The 12,830-nt window shown below is 41.4% G+C and overlaps 1 protein-coding gene across 1 annotated transcript in view; it reads right to left on the minus strand.

Moving 5' to 3' along the window:
- Positions 1–12,830, minus strand: part of TRPC5 (transient receptor potential cation channel subfamily C member 5) — a 270,884-nt gene that overhangs the window by 19,429 nt on the left and 238,625 nt on the right. The gene's annotated exons all lie outside the window — the stretch shown is intronic.

Consider the following 12,830-nt stretch of genomic DNA (forward strand, 5'->3'; position numbering starts at 1 on the left):
GTGTATTAAAATTAATAAAATTTCTATTTTCCAATCATGAATTTATATTAGTATGTTGGGTTAAGCAAAGTGTCTCTTAGTAAAAGAGTAACTGATATATTTAACAATTATTTGAATAGTCTTAGTAAAGACTTTTTGGTTTTATCCCCAAATTTAGCAGCTTAAAACAACAAACATTTATTATCTCACAGCTTCTGTGGATCAGGAATCTGGGTGGGGCAAGATGTGTGCCTCTGACTTAAGATCTATTACAAGGGTATAATTCAGTTATTGGCTAGAGCTAGAGTCTCATCTGAAGCCCAGGTTACGGGAGGATTCTCTTCCAAGCTCACTCACGTGGTTGTTGACAGGATTCAGGTTTTTATAGGCTGTTGGACTTGAGGACCTTAGTGCCTTGCTGGCTATTGGCCAGAGACCTCCCTCAGTTCCTTGACACATGGGCCTCTCCATAGGATAGCTCATAACATGGCAGCAGGCTTCCCACAGAGAGAGCCAGAGAGAAAAGCCATGGTCTTTTCCTAACCCAATCTCTGAAGTGCCATCACTTTTGCCATAATAGATTTGTTAGGTCCAGCTCACACTCAAATGGAGAAGATTGCATAAGGTCTTGCCCACACTTAAGGGGAGGAGATTGCATAAGGACTCAAATACCAGTAAGCGGGGATCATTAGGGGCCATCTCAGAGGCTTCCTACGACAGTATTACTTCCCAGAAATTGAAAAACTGAATGACTGTAATCTTGGGCAACAAATCCTTTTCTAAGTCATGTGGTTTCTAATTCTTTGCCTTCAGTAAAGTTTAAGGATAACCTAATAAAGTTGTCAGATGATGAATTGTTAAAAATGGCATTTCACGAATAATCATCATATGACTTTTCGGCATATAACTCAGAGTTCAAGAAAATTGAGTGACAATAGCATAATAAAACTCTATCCATTCACATATACTTATTGATATGAAAAAGGTTTCTTAGAACTTACTTTTATAAAAATGGAAACTAAAAATATAATTGAAGCTGAATCCGGTTCCTGAATATTACTCAATATTCTGTGGATATAATAACTAGTTGGAAGAAAAGCCCCAGTCACATCTTTAAGAAATGCACTTCTAATAAAAGTGTACTTTTATGTCTAATAGTTATTTACCAAAATTTGTATTTATGTTCTTTTAAGCAGTTTTGTACAGCTAATAATTGAATAATAACTAAATTCAGAAGAAATGTTTTAACATTTATTACTTCTGGCCAAAGGAAATAAAAATTAAAATTCAGTGTGTACTTTTGTTATGAAGAAATATGATAGGGTGATCAATAATAAAAGACTTCAAAACAGAATAATTTTATAAGAGGATAAAATCCTGTGGGGATGTGGAATGGAAATAAGAATTCAAGGAGAAAAAGGAATGATGTAAACATTCTGCCCTTAAAGAAGAATTTAGCCATTTATTTATTTATTTTTGTTTTTGTTTTTGTTTTTGTTTTTGTTTTTGATGAGGAAGATTAGCCCTGAGCTAACCTTTGTTGCCAATCTTCCTCTTTTTCTTTGCTTGAGGAAGATTAGCCCTTAGCTAATAGCTGTGCCAATCTTCCTCCACTTTATATATGGGTCACTGCCACAGCATGGCTGACAAGTGGTGTAGGTCCATACCCAGGATCCAGATGTGCGAACCTGGGCTGCTGAAGTGGAGCATGTGGAACTTCACCACCATACCATGGGGCCAGGCCCCTAGCCATTTATTTTTTAAAAACATACTTATGAGTAGCAAATCACTATGGATTCAGATTCCATTGGGATACATTGAAATGAGTAACTGGATAATTTTATTCTAAATGTCAATATTTACCATAATCCAGAAATTACATTCTTTACAATTCTTTAAACTTATAATGAAATATCTGGATGTCAACCCAAAAATATGTTTTTTTCCTCCAAATTCATTAGAGGGTATACCAGCAAAAGGTTTGAATGCCCTTGGTAAGACCCAGAACTAAGACAGCTTCAATATATAAGCTGCACACATGCACACATGCACACACACACACAGTTATTGGAATAGTAACTATCATTGCCCTGAAATCCTGCCCTGGGAGACAATGATGCTGTAGGCAACTTGGGATGCAGAGGAGGACAGAAGGTAAGGGCAGTATGGAATAGTGAGAGGCATCCTGCCGTTGTGGAAAGAGCAGGGATTTTGGAGTCAAACAAACCAGGGTTTGAAATACTGCTCTACTTATTAGCTGTGTGACTTCAGACCAGTCAATCCAAATCTCCAAGTCATGGTTTTCTCAACTGTTAAGATAGAGGAAAATACCTACCTAGCTGAATTGTTGTAGAAGTCAATGTAAAATACCTAGGCTACTGCTTAGTGGATAGTAAGACCTATACAATTGTTGGTTCCTTCTTCTACATTTCTGAGCCTATAACACCAGGAACAAACTTCGAATGTTCATTTTACTCTTTGACAGCCCAGAATAGCCAGTCTTTCATCTGTGGAATGTTTTCTAGCTCTTGAAATGAAGTATGTATTCAATAAGTATTTCTGTCTTTTTTTTTTTTCAGATTGGCACCTGAGCTAACATCTGTCACCAATCTTCTTTTTTTTTCCTTCTTCTCCCCAAAGCCCCTCAGAACATAGTTGTATATTCTAGTTGTAGGTCCTTCTGGTTGTGCTAGGTGGGACGCTGCCTCAGCATGGCCTGATGAGTGGGTCCAGGATCTGAACCCGTGGAAACCCAGGCTGCTGAAGCAGAGCGTGCGAACTCGACCACTTGGCCATGGGGCCGGCCCCCAAGAAGTATTTCTTAAAATGAGCTGAGTCACATTTTCAAACACAGAATTCCATCTATAGACAAATTTGAAAAGGGAGAATGATGATGCAGCGCCTATGGGTGTTTAGCTATTTTCTAATAAACTTGGCTAGATGTCCTCGTATCTGGAAATACTGTTTTTTTAAATCCCTGTGTGAGTTTAGCTTTTTGTTTGTGTTTTAAACAATGAGCAGTTATGTACCTTTTAAAAAATAGTTTTCTGAAGGTCTGAGGAGAAAAAAGCGTTTAATTTTGACATAGAATAGAACCATGAAGTGGGCCAAGTTATAAACCATAGGCATCTTTTTTGAGCTTAGGAGGCTTTCTGGTGCCCCTCATTGTGCCTGCTCCACTCAGGTGAGGGCATGATTTTGGCTAAGCAATTTGAAAACAGCTCAAGAACCCCAGTTGCTACCATGCCATTCCCCTAGTGCTCAGGTGAGCTTAGGTTGGGAATTACTACGTAATAATTTAGCAGAAAAAATATTGAAAAGTATCATCTCAACAGTCCTTTTCCGTTCATTCATCACGTATCAATTCATCGTCCACCCATGCTTTCAGGCTTTGATTTCTATGTCGAGCAACTACCGTATTTCAGGCACTCTGCTAGGTGCTGGATATAGAGAGATGAATGTTATTGGTGGTGGGAATAGCACACAGGGCACAATTAGAGTACAGAGGTAACACCTGAATCCTGAAGATGGGGAAATAATAGACCACCTGGCAGAACTGGTTAAACAGTGTGAGCTGTAAAGCGATGAGTAAGGTAAGCATTCATTCAACAAATATGTATTGACTGCCTGCTAGATGCTGGATGTTAGGATTGTAGCAGTGAACAATATGGATAAGAAGATGATTTGGCATGTAGAAATCTGTTTTATTTTCAACCCTTGATCTAATTTGAATTGCAAGATTATGGATGGTGCTTCCATAGTTGTATTTGTCTAAAATTTCCCTAAATGTACGATGCCCAAGAGGTTTTCATTCATCTTCATGGGGCTAGCTTTCACTTTATGTGATAGATAAATCGGACATTGGCTTTTTCTTTGCTTATTTTCGGTATTTGGTGTGATGCTGTCTCTTACTCTCTGCCCTACCCTCTCTACCCAACTATGGCTTTTGAACATCCTCCAAGATCAGCCCCCGGCTGGGTGCTTTTGTGTAAGACATAACCTACACAACCATAGGCTGTGGTTCTTCCTCTTCTCAACTTTCCAAAAGTTTCAGGACTTTTGTGCTACCAGAATGTGCTCTTAAAGACACATAGCCTTACATATGTGTTCTGGCTCGTGTGCCCTGCATTGCCTTCAAGCTTGTTAGGTCCTGTAGAGCAGGCCAGGGCTTCTGTTTGTTTCAGCTTCTTTCACAGTGCCAGCGTAATGTACTGTAACTGGAGAGCATACCTTCAAGAGCTGCTGACTTGCTCAGATTCTGAACACATGGCCACAGCTAGTTCAAACGAACACGTCTGTTCAACTTCACATTTCTCAACAAATCCAAGCTCAAGGTTAGTTTCCTTGCAAACAAGCCAGAATGCCAATTTCTTATCAGTTTTTGATAAATTCTTATGCACTCTCTCAGATCTCCTGCCAGCAACCGTCTTGCCATAGCAAATTGGAAAGCTTTATAACATAATGCAAAGGGAGAATGGCAGGCACAGACATAGCAGAGCAGAGTTAATAATAACTGTTAAGGAAAAAAGCTACTTCCAGGAATCTCAGGCCAGATGGCAGGCTGGTTGGAGGGATATTTTGGGGAGGGGGCTATTTTGGCGTGCTTCACATTAACTAGTACCTGCTTACTTCATTTGGGCATATGACCAGCTCTGTTTGCCTATGATGGGAAAGCAACACAAATCGCTGTGACATACATGTCCCAAATTGAGGCAGGGGAACTCACTTCCCTGGCATCTCAAGGAAAGTCTACCTCACTTGGACTGCTTTCTTCGCCTGGTAGAATTCAGAGCATGCTTCTCAAATGCTGGTGTGCATCACAATCATATGGGGCATTTGTGGAAAAGGCAGGTTTCTGAATCTCACCAGACGTTACACCTTGTATTGTAGTTTTGCCTCATGGATAAAAATGCAGTTTTAAAAAGATGTAAGCATTTAAAATATACCATAGTTTTTGTAACTCTATTTTTGTTTTAATTTAATTTAAAAACTTACAAGAACCTTCAAAATATGGAAGTATCCCGGGCCTCCCACAGCCACTTGGAGGCCTGAAGTAGAGCAGCTCCCCTCAGGGAGCACTGCCATACCTCTCCACGCCCTCACCTCCAGCTTCTTACACATGTACAGTGGTCTAGAGGGGAGCCAATTCCCCGTATAATATAAACAGCCAGCAATTCTCCTTTCTTCCCCAAGGGTGCCAGGTGTCTAGAATTCCCTGTTCTAATCATTCTGACACCTGCCAGGAGTGCCTTTGGGATTGGTTTATCTAGTTTAGAGCCCTTGTAGCAACCTTAATGCAAGTACGCAAACTCAGCTGCAAAACATCAGGGCAAAAAAGAGAGCTCTCCCTCCAGCATCAACTCACTGCCCATTCATCACCTCCAATACTCCCTTGCACCCTAGGACTGATGCACCCCAAGAGCCCATTTTAGCCTTCTGGAACTGCAAAAGCTCCTTCAGTAGGTGCTATAAACAGATTCTTCTCCCTGCTGAACATGTACAGTTGTCCAGTGGGCAGCCATGATGTCTGTCCCTCTACCCTACCCCCCCATCCCCAAGCACGAAACGGCTGCTCATCTGTCTCCCCAATTATGTTGCTGGGTGGTTGGAATTACTGCTCTGGCCTTTCAAAGACTCGGTGTGTCTTTTTACTGGTTACCCAGCTTCCAGCCCTGTAACAACCCCAGCTCCAGTGCACAACTTCAGGTGCTAAACCTCAGAATGCACGCTCCAGCTCCATTCTGGCTCTCCCAGCCTCATGCTCCCAACTCACTCTGCTCACATTCCATTACTGATACCAACCAATATCCTGTCTTGTTGCTTCAAGAGTGATCCCAGCTGTTTGTAGATAGGGACTAGAAAGCAGGGAAGGCACTACAAAAGAGGTTATATTTGAGCTAGGCCTTGAGAAAGTGACAGGATTTCTCCTGGCAGAGATGGAGAGAAAACTTTTCAGAAAGAAGCAGCAGTATACAAAGTCAGGAAAAGTAGAGAGGTTGAGCATGACCATTGAAGCTGAATGAAGTGCTGAGGATTCATTTACATCAGTGGTTCTCAAACTTCACTGGGCATTACACACATATACAGTGCTTGCCAAAGTGCAGATTCCTGGGTCCCACTTGAGACCCACAAAAACTCATGCTGTGCAGGTGGGAGGCTCAAGAATTGACTATTTAACAAGCTTCTTTGGGTGATTTTGATACAGATGATTGTTGATGACACCTTCAGAAACACTAATGCAAGGATTCTACCTGCTGGTCCAGATATATCCAGCAGGCCAAAGCAGCAGGCCAGCAGCCCTTCCTCCTTCCCCCTTGTCTGCCCCTGGCTACCCACCCTCTATTCCTCCATCGACAGGACAGTGAGAAGTAGGTATGGTTTGTGCACCTCCTGAAGATAATGTTATCAGGCCATCCAGCAAGATGAAGAAGACTGGCTTACCAGGCTACGACGGAAAGAAGACAGTGGGGAGGAAGGACAAAGAATCAGTAACTGATAGTCTCCCCTGCCTTTCTTAATGTGGGCACAGTACAGCCAAAGAGATGACCTTCCTGATGAATGGTGAGTGGGGGGTGGGGAGAAAAAGGATATTTGGTGGTTATTCAGGCTTGGCATTCTCTGATCTTTCTTTTTTATGAAGGGGTTGCTGATCATGTTTGTTTAACACTCTCTGCAGAATTTTTTTTCCTTTCAGTTTCATTGAGATATAACTGACATACAGTACTGTGTAAGTTTAAGGCGTGCAGCATAATGACTTGACTTACATATATTGTGAAACGGTTACCACAATAAGTTTGGTTAACATCCATCCCCTCGTATAGATACCAAAAAAAACGATTTAAGAGTTCTTTTCCTTGTGATGAGAACTTTTTAGGATCTACTGTTTTAGCAACTTTCATATATACTATACAGCAGTGTTAATTACAGTCATCATGTTGTACATTTCATCCCCAGTACTTATTTATCTTAGAACTGGAAGTTTGTACTTTTTGACCACTTTCATCCAATTTCCCCATACCCTACCCCTTGCCTCTGGTGACCACAAATCTGATACCTTTTTCTATGAGCTATTTTTTTAGATTCCACATATAAATAATGTCATACAGTATTTATCTTTCTCTGTCTGACTTTTTCATTTAACATAATGCCCTCAAGGTCCATCCATGTTGTCTTTCTAATGAGAAGGAAGCAAGCTGCCTTGTACTGAGGACAATAAAAGTGGTAGAACAAAAGACAATTGCAAATTGATCCAGTGCATTAGGTCTCTGAGACTGCAGAAGGATTTATTTTCCATCTTCTAAAATGGTCCTGCAACGTCTGCAAACATCACTTGGTTTTATTTAGAGACTATTTGGTACATGGAACACACGTGCACTGAAAAACAATACAGGTCATAAACAATGGAGCATAATTATCTTTCCCTCTCTGATTCCAAGGGAGGTAGCGGGAAAAGTAGCAAACAAATCAGTGAGAGCACTGGGTCCTCAGGCTTCCTTCCCTCCTCTGTGATCCACCTCTGACTCACTCTATTGCCTTCAAAGAAATCAGCTACTTTCTGAGAGTCAGAATGAAATGTGGGCAGTTTTTAATTCATAATTTCTTATGAAATCAACCAGTAGGATCGCACTGCTTCTTCAGTCCCTCATTACCTCCTCAGTAGTCACCTTGCCAGTTTCAATTTTTCTCTTCTTCTTGTCCTCCCCTACCCTACCACAAGGTGGGGTGGAGGTGTGAGAAGAAAATAAGAGGGCTCAGGGTAACTGGATGCTAGATATTAAAAACTGTGGTTCTCTCCCAATAGACACCACTACTCTCCATTGTTATCTGAAGAAGGTGGGGCCTCAATGGAGTAGGACACCGTATGGATAAGTTTTGATTGTGTAATAGAATGGAGAGAGAAATTGGGAGCAGGATGCCGTGTGTAAGGTCAGAAGGAACAGCACCATAGAAGCCTCTGGGTAACATAAAATAAGTATATCATAGTTAAGACTGGAAAATAAACGATGTTACTTATTCTAGGTCTCTAGTTTATCATTGCAAAATATCTTCTGATGATATCTCAGGTGGTCCTCAAAGGAAATAAGCACTAATTGGCCTCTCAGCCCCGCTGAGCTGGCACGGTGGGACGATTGTCCTCCCTACATCCCGACAAGGGGTGTGGGCTGTCATGGGATGGGGATTCTCCCTGTGCTTTCTGGAGCTACTGTCTCCCCTACATAAGTGATCTCTTGCCAGTTTCAAACACAATGGAAACGCCAAGGGTTTCACCTTTTAGCTTGCCCCTGGGAAAGGGACATCAGACAGCTAGTACTTCACATTTTTTTCTAGTTTTACACTTTTCCAAGTGCTTTCACATACTTTCTCTCATCTGATCCTCACACTCACCCTGCTAAGTTATCAGGACACCAATTATTATCTCGTACAGATGCAGCAACTGAGGTCTGGAGAGAGAAATTAGTTCTTGAGGGTCACACATCTAGTTAGTGGTAAAGTAGATCTGGAATCTGAGTCTTCTGACCTTTGTTTCCACTCAAATCTGTCACATACTTAGTTCACTTATTGTCTATGGCAATAATGTTCATACAGGAGCATCCCTCACAGGATTCAGTGAGATAATGCCTGGAAAGCTCAATCTCTCTTTAACATCCTGCCACACTCCACCCACCCCCGACCCGCCCAACAGAAGCTCCAAGTAGCCTGACATTCTTATGTCCTCATTTCCAAATCCCTGCGTCTGCTCCCCACTCTCCTGCTAGCCCTTCTGAGCCTTGGTATGGGCTCGTCAATACCAACTGAACAGTCTCCTTAGGTCCTCTCTCACAGCCCAGTTGAACTGCAACTCGAGGCTTTCCTCCTCCAAGAGCCTCCCTAGAGTGACTGAAGGCATAATGACCTGGATAAAAGGGGAGGGATTGGGGGAAAAATCTTTCCTTTTATATTTTAACTGTTATTGTTCCTAGACAAGAAAATAGAGCTGGCTTATTCTCATCTGTCAGTTCTCAGCTCAGGCATCACCTCCTCAAAGAGACTTGGCCTGAGCAACCAGTTTAGAGTGGGCTTCCCCATTACTCTATCTCGCACCACCCTGTCCTGTTCTCTCATACCAGTCATCACAGATGACGAATGGATTTGTCTCTCTTTACTTATTTTTAGGCTCTCCACTAGAAGGAAAGCCTGCTGAGGTTAGGAACTTTGTCTTATTCACTATTGCAGTCCTAGAACCCAGTCGTAGAGCCTGGCGGAGGGCAGGTCTACAACAGATTTTTGTAGAAGGAATTAATCGAAGATCCCAAGGCAGATATGTAAAGGAAGGGGGCATCAGTACTATGTATCATTTTTCAAGCATATCATCTTGTTTAGTCTTCACAAAAACCTGATGAGGTAGGTTCTATTACTATTTCCTTTTTATAAATAAGGCTCACCAGAGCAAAGAAGGTTGCCCAAGGACACACAGGTAGAAACTGGTGGGCCACAATTCAAACTGGATTGGGCTGACTTTAGAACCCAAGCTCTTAACCACTAAGGTATACTGTCTCTTTGGGAAATGCACTGAGTGGGATTTCACAATAAGCAACATACTCACTCCTGTGTGTCAAAAAGGCACCTTCAAAATGTGCAGAAACAGCCTGATCAAGGCTCTGAGATTTTTGACAAACATTCCTGTATAAACTTGGCCAGGCCTCTGTCTGCCGGGGTTTCTCTCCTGCTTGTTTCCTTCAGCGTTTTCTGCTTCAGAAGAGACCTTTGCAAGGACTTGGGTATTCAGCTGTGCAGGTCATACACTGCACAATTCCGGGAGCATCATTCGCGACAGATGTGGCAGTCCTGAAGCCCGCTGAACTGCTTGTCACCTTTTCTGGGGGTCTCCAGAAATGTAAATTGAGCCCTTAAAAGAGACACAGATTGTTCTGCCTCACTGCCTGACTCAGTTGGGGAGTGGGGGAATCTTTTCCTGTGGGAGGACAGAAGCAATCAGATGGTGGTGAGAGGGATGCTTTGCCGAGCTTGCCCTGCAATTTTCAGAGATAACTGGGATTAAGCCAATCAAAGCTTTCCTTTCTGAGCCTGGGCAGAAGAGAGGGGTGCGTCTTAATCACCTGGGCATGGGAAAATCTATAAGTCTGTCCCCATTTGGAGTTGTTACTGGTCTCACGTACTTAGATTGTCATAGCATGTCTTCCAACTTCCAGCCTCATTTATCAGGAGCTTACTTTTAACCTCCAAGGCCATACTTCTAAGAGGGAGCTTATTAATATTAATAACTCAGAGTTCACATTTAGTTTCTAAACCTCAAGCTGCTTTATTTATATGTGAAATAAAATCTTATTTTTAGATTGCTCCATCACCTGAGGAGTCACTGGACTGAGTTCACTTTGACCTAGTTCCTTACACATAGCAGACTCTCAAGTCCTTATAGAATGAATGAATGAATGAATGAACTAACTTGCCATATAACCTTGGGCAAGTCTCAACCTTTGGAAGCCTGTTTCCCCTCTGTAACAAGCAGATAATAGTGCCTATTTTCACAGAGTTCTTGTGAGAATCAAAGAAGACAATATATGCAAATGTGCTTTGGAAAGTATAAAGCCCTATATTAACTATAATTATGAAATCCATCCTCTAGGCAGAATTGCTTTCAATTAGAAAATGCCCCTACCCAGCCATGGGATTTATTGATCTCCAAACACTAACCACTTGCAATGGATATAAATTTACATTTTGTATTTTTTACATGGTGGACAAACTATAGATCAGAAATTTCCCCAAGCTTCTCCCTAGCAATCAATGAGAAAGGATTGAGTACCTACTATGTGTCCCACATTTCACTAGGTACCAGGGAAACATAGAGAAAACCTAAAGCAGAACCCCTGTCTTCAGGAAGCTTCAGTCTACAAAGATAGAAAAGAGACACATTTGGAAACAGAGTAAGAGTGAGCAAACTACAGCCTGCAGGCCCAATCTGGCCTGCCTCTTGGTTTTGTGGAGCCCGGGAGCTAAGAATGGTTGTTACATTTTTAAATGGTTGAAAAAAATCAAAAGTAGAATAATATTTTTTGACACTTGAAAATTACATGAATTTCAAATTTCAGTGCCCATAAATAAAGTTTTATTGGCACACAGTCACGCCCATTTGTTTATGTATCTTCTATGGCTCCTTTCACATTATCAGAGCAGAAGTGGATAGCTGTGACAGAGATCTTGCAGTCCACAAAGCCTAAAATATTCAGCATCTGCCCCTTTACATAAAAAATTTGCCATCCCCTGCACTAGAGGACAATAAGCTTAGGTTTGGTCAGCTTTGTCAGTTGCCGTTTTCACACTTCAAAATATTCTCCCGGGAAGTCATATGCATTAAAAATTTATTAATTTGTTCATTTATTCAATAGATATTAAGTGAGGGCATACTATGTGTCAGAGAGTGTATCCTGGTTAACGATGGAGGAACTTCAGCATGAAGTATCTTTGCATTGGTTATATTTCCTGTAAGAAATAAAGTATTAAGAGAAAACTCTGTGGCATAACCTCCTAGCGGATCCATCGAGTGATGGAAAGTTCTCTGTACCTCCAGAAAGCTTCAGGGCTAGGAGTCAGTTGAGACGATTCTAATTCCAGCAGTCCAAGCCTTCTCTAATAATTGGTGTTGATTTTCTAATGAATGAGGAGGCCTACAATACTTTCCTTTCTTTCACTATGGGAAATTCCTGATATGCCACATTTATTAAAAGCAGCTTTGAGATAAATATATTTTTCATCAAACCTTCATGATTAGCTCGTAATTTCACAGGCCCAAGTACTTCTATAAGTTCAACCACTCAGGCCAAATTGGGAAAGAGAACAGAGGAAAAAGCAAAATCCTGTCATGGAAGAAAAAAGAATAAGAAGGAGAGAAATACAATTCCCCTTCCTCCCCATTTTTACTCTTAGATTTCCTCTATTTTCTTCTTTTAAACAAAAGCAGATTTACCTTGACAGCTGAGACAATGTAATTTTGCTGTCAGATCTCAAGTAAAAGGCAGAGTAATGCAGTGGGTTGTAATCTCTGATGCTCTTTCTGGGTATTTTGACTTCTGTGTTGTAGCTAAAGCACACCTCCTGGCCCATGCTGTCTCTCACATTGAGCTGGGCTAAAACATAGGGCTCCTGTGACTGCAGGAAGAGAGGGAGCTTATTAATATTAATAACTCAGAGTTCGCATTTAGTTTCTAAACCTCAAGCTGCTCAGAAATTAAAGAACATTTGTATCACTTAGCTTTCCAGTCAACTGATTCCTGGTGCCCAGAACAAGAATAATTGGAATAAGGTAGAAGCCAAGAAGAATCACACTTCCCGACAGTGACCTTTGGGTCAAGGGCATTTGACTTGTCCACAAATATCATTTGTAGCCTATGAAGAGAACATTCAGGGAGCAATCCATAGGAAGGCCAGGTCTTCCACAAAGAACAATTCTTGAGTCTCAACTCTGAAATCTTTTGAAATACAAACACAATCATTTTTATCTTCAGATTGTCCATTGATGTTATTTTATGTAGGGGCTGAAGGCACCTTTGGCTTGGGGACTGTTTGCACAGACCTGATTCTTTACAAAACTTTGATGATGGTGACATTTTCCTTCAGTGCCTCCAATCTCTTTTTCTTGTTGGTACCTCTCCCCAGTCTTCTTCAGATATATTTCCCCCATGGTATCTCTCACTTGCTTGTCCCCGTATGAAAACCTGATCTCAATAAGGGGTTGGACTCATTTGTATTGAGTTCTACTAACTACTAAGTGACCTACTAACAGCTCAAAATGTATTTGCCTTATAACTGGGGACAAGGTCTTAAGTTGAGGGATTTCTGACAGTGGGAGGATG

This window comes from Equus przewalskii, chromosome X (genome assembly GCF_037783145.1).
Source record: "Equus przewalskii isolate Varuska chromosome X, EquPr2, whole genome shotgun sequence".
NCBI lineage: Eukaryota > Metazoa > Chordata > Mammalia > Perissodactyla > Equidae > Equus > Equus przewalskii.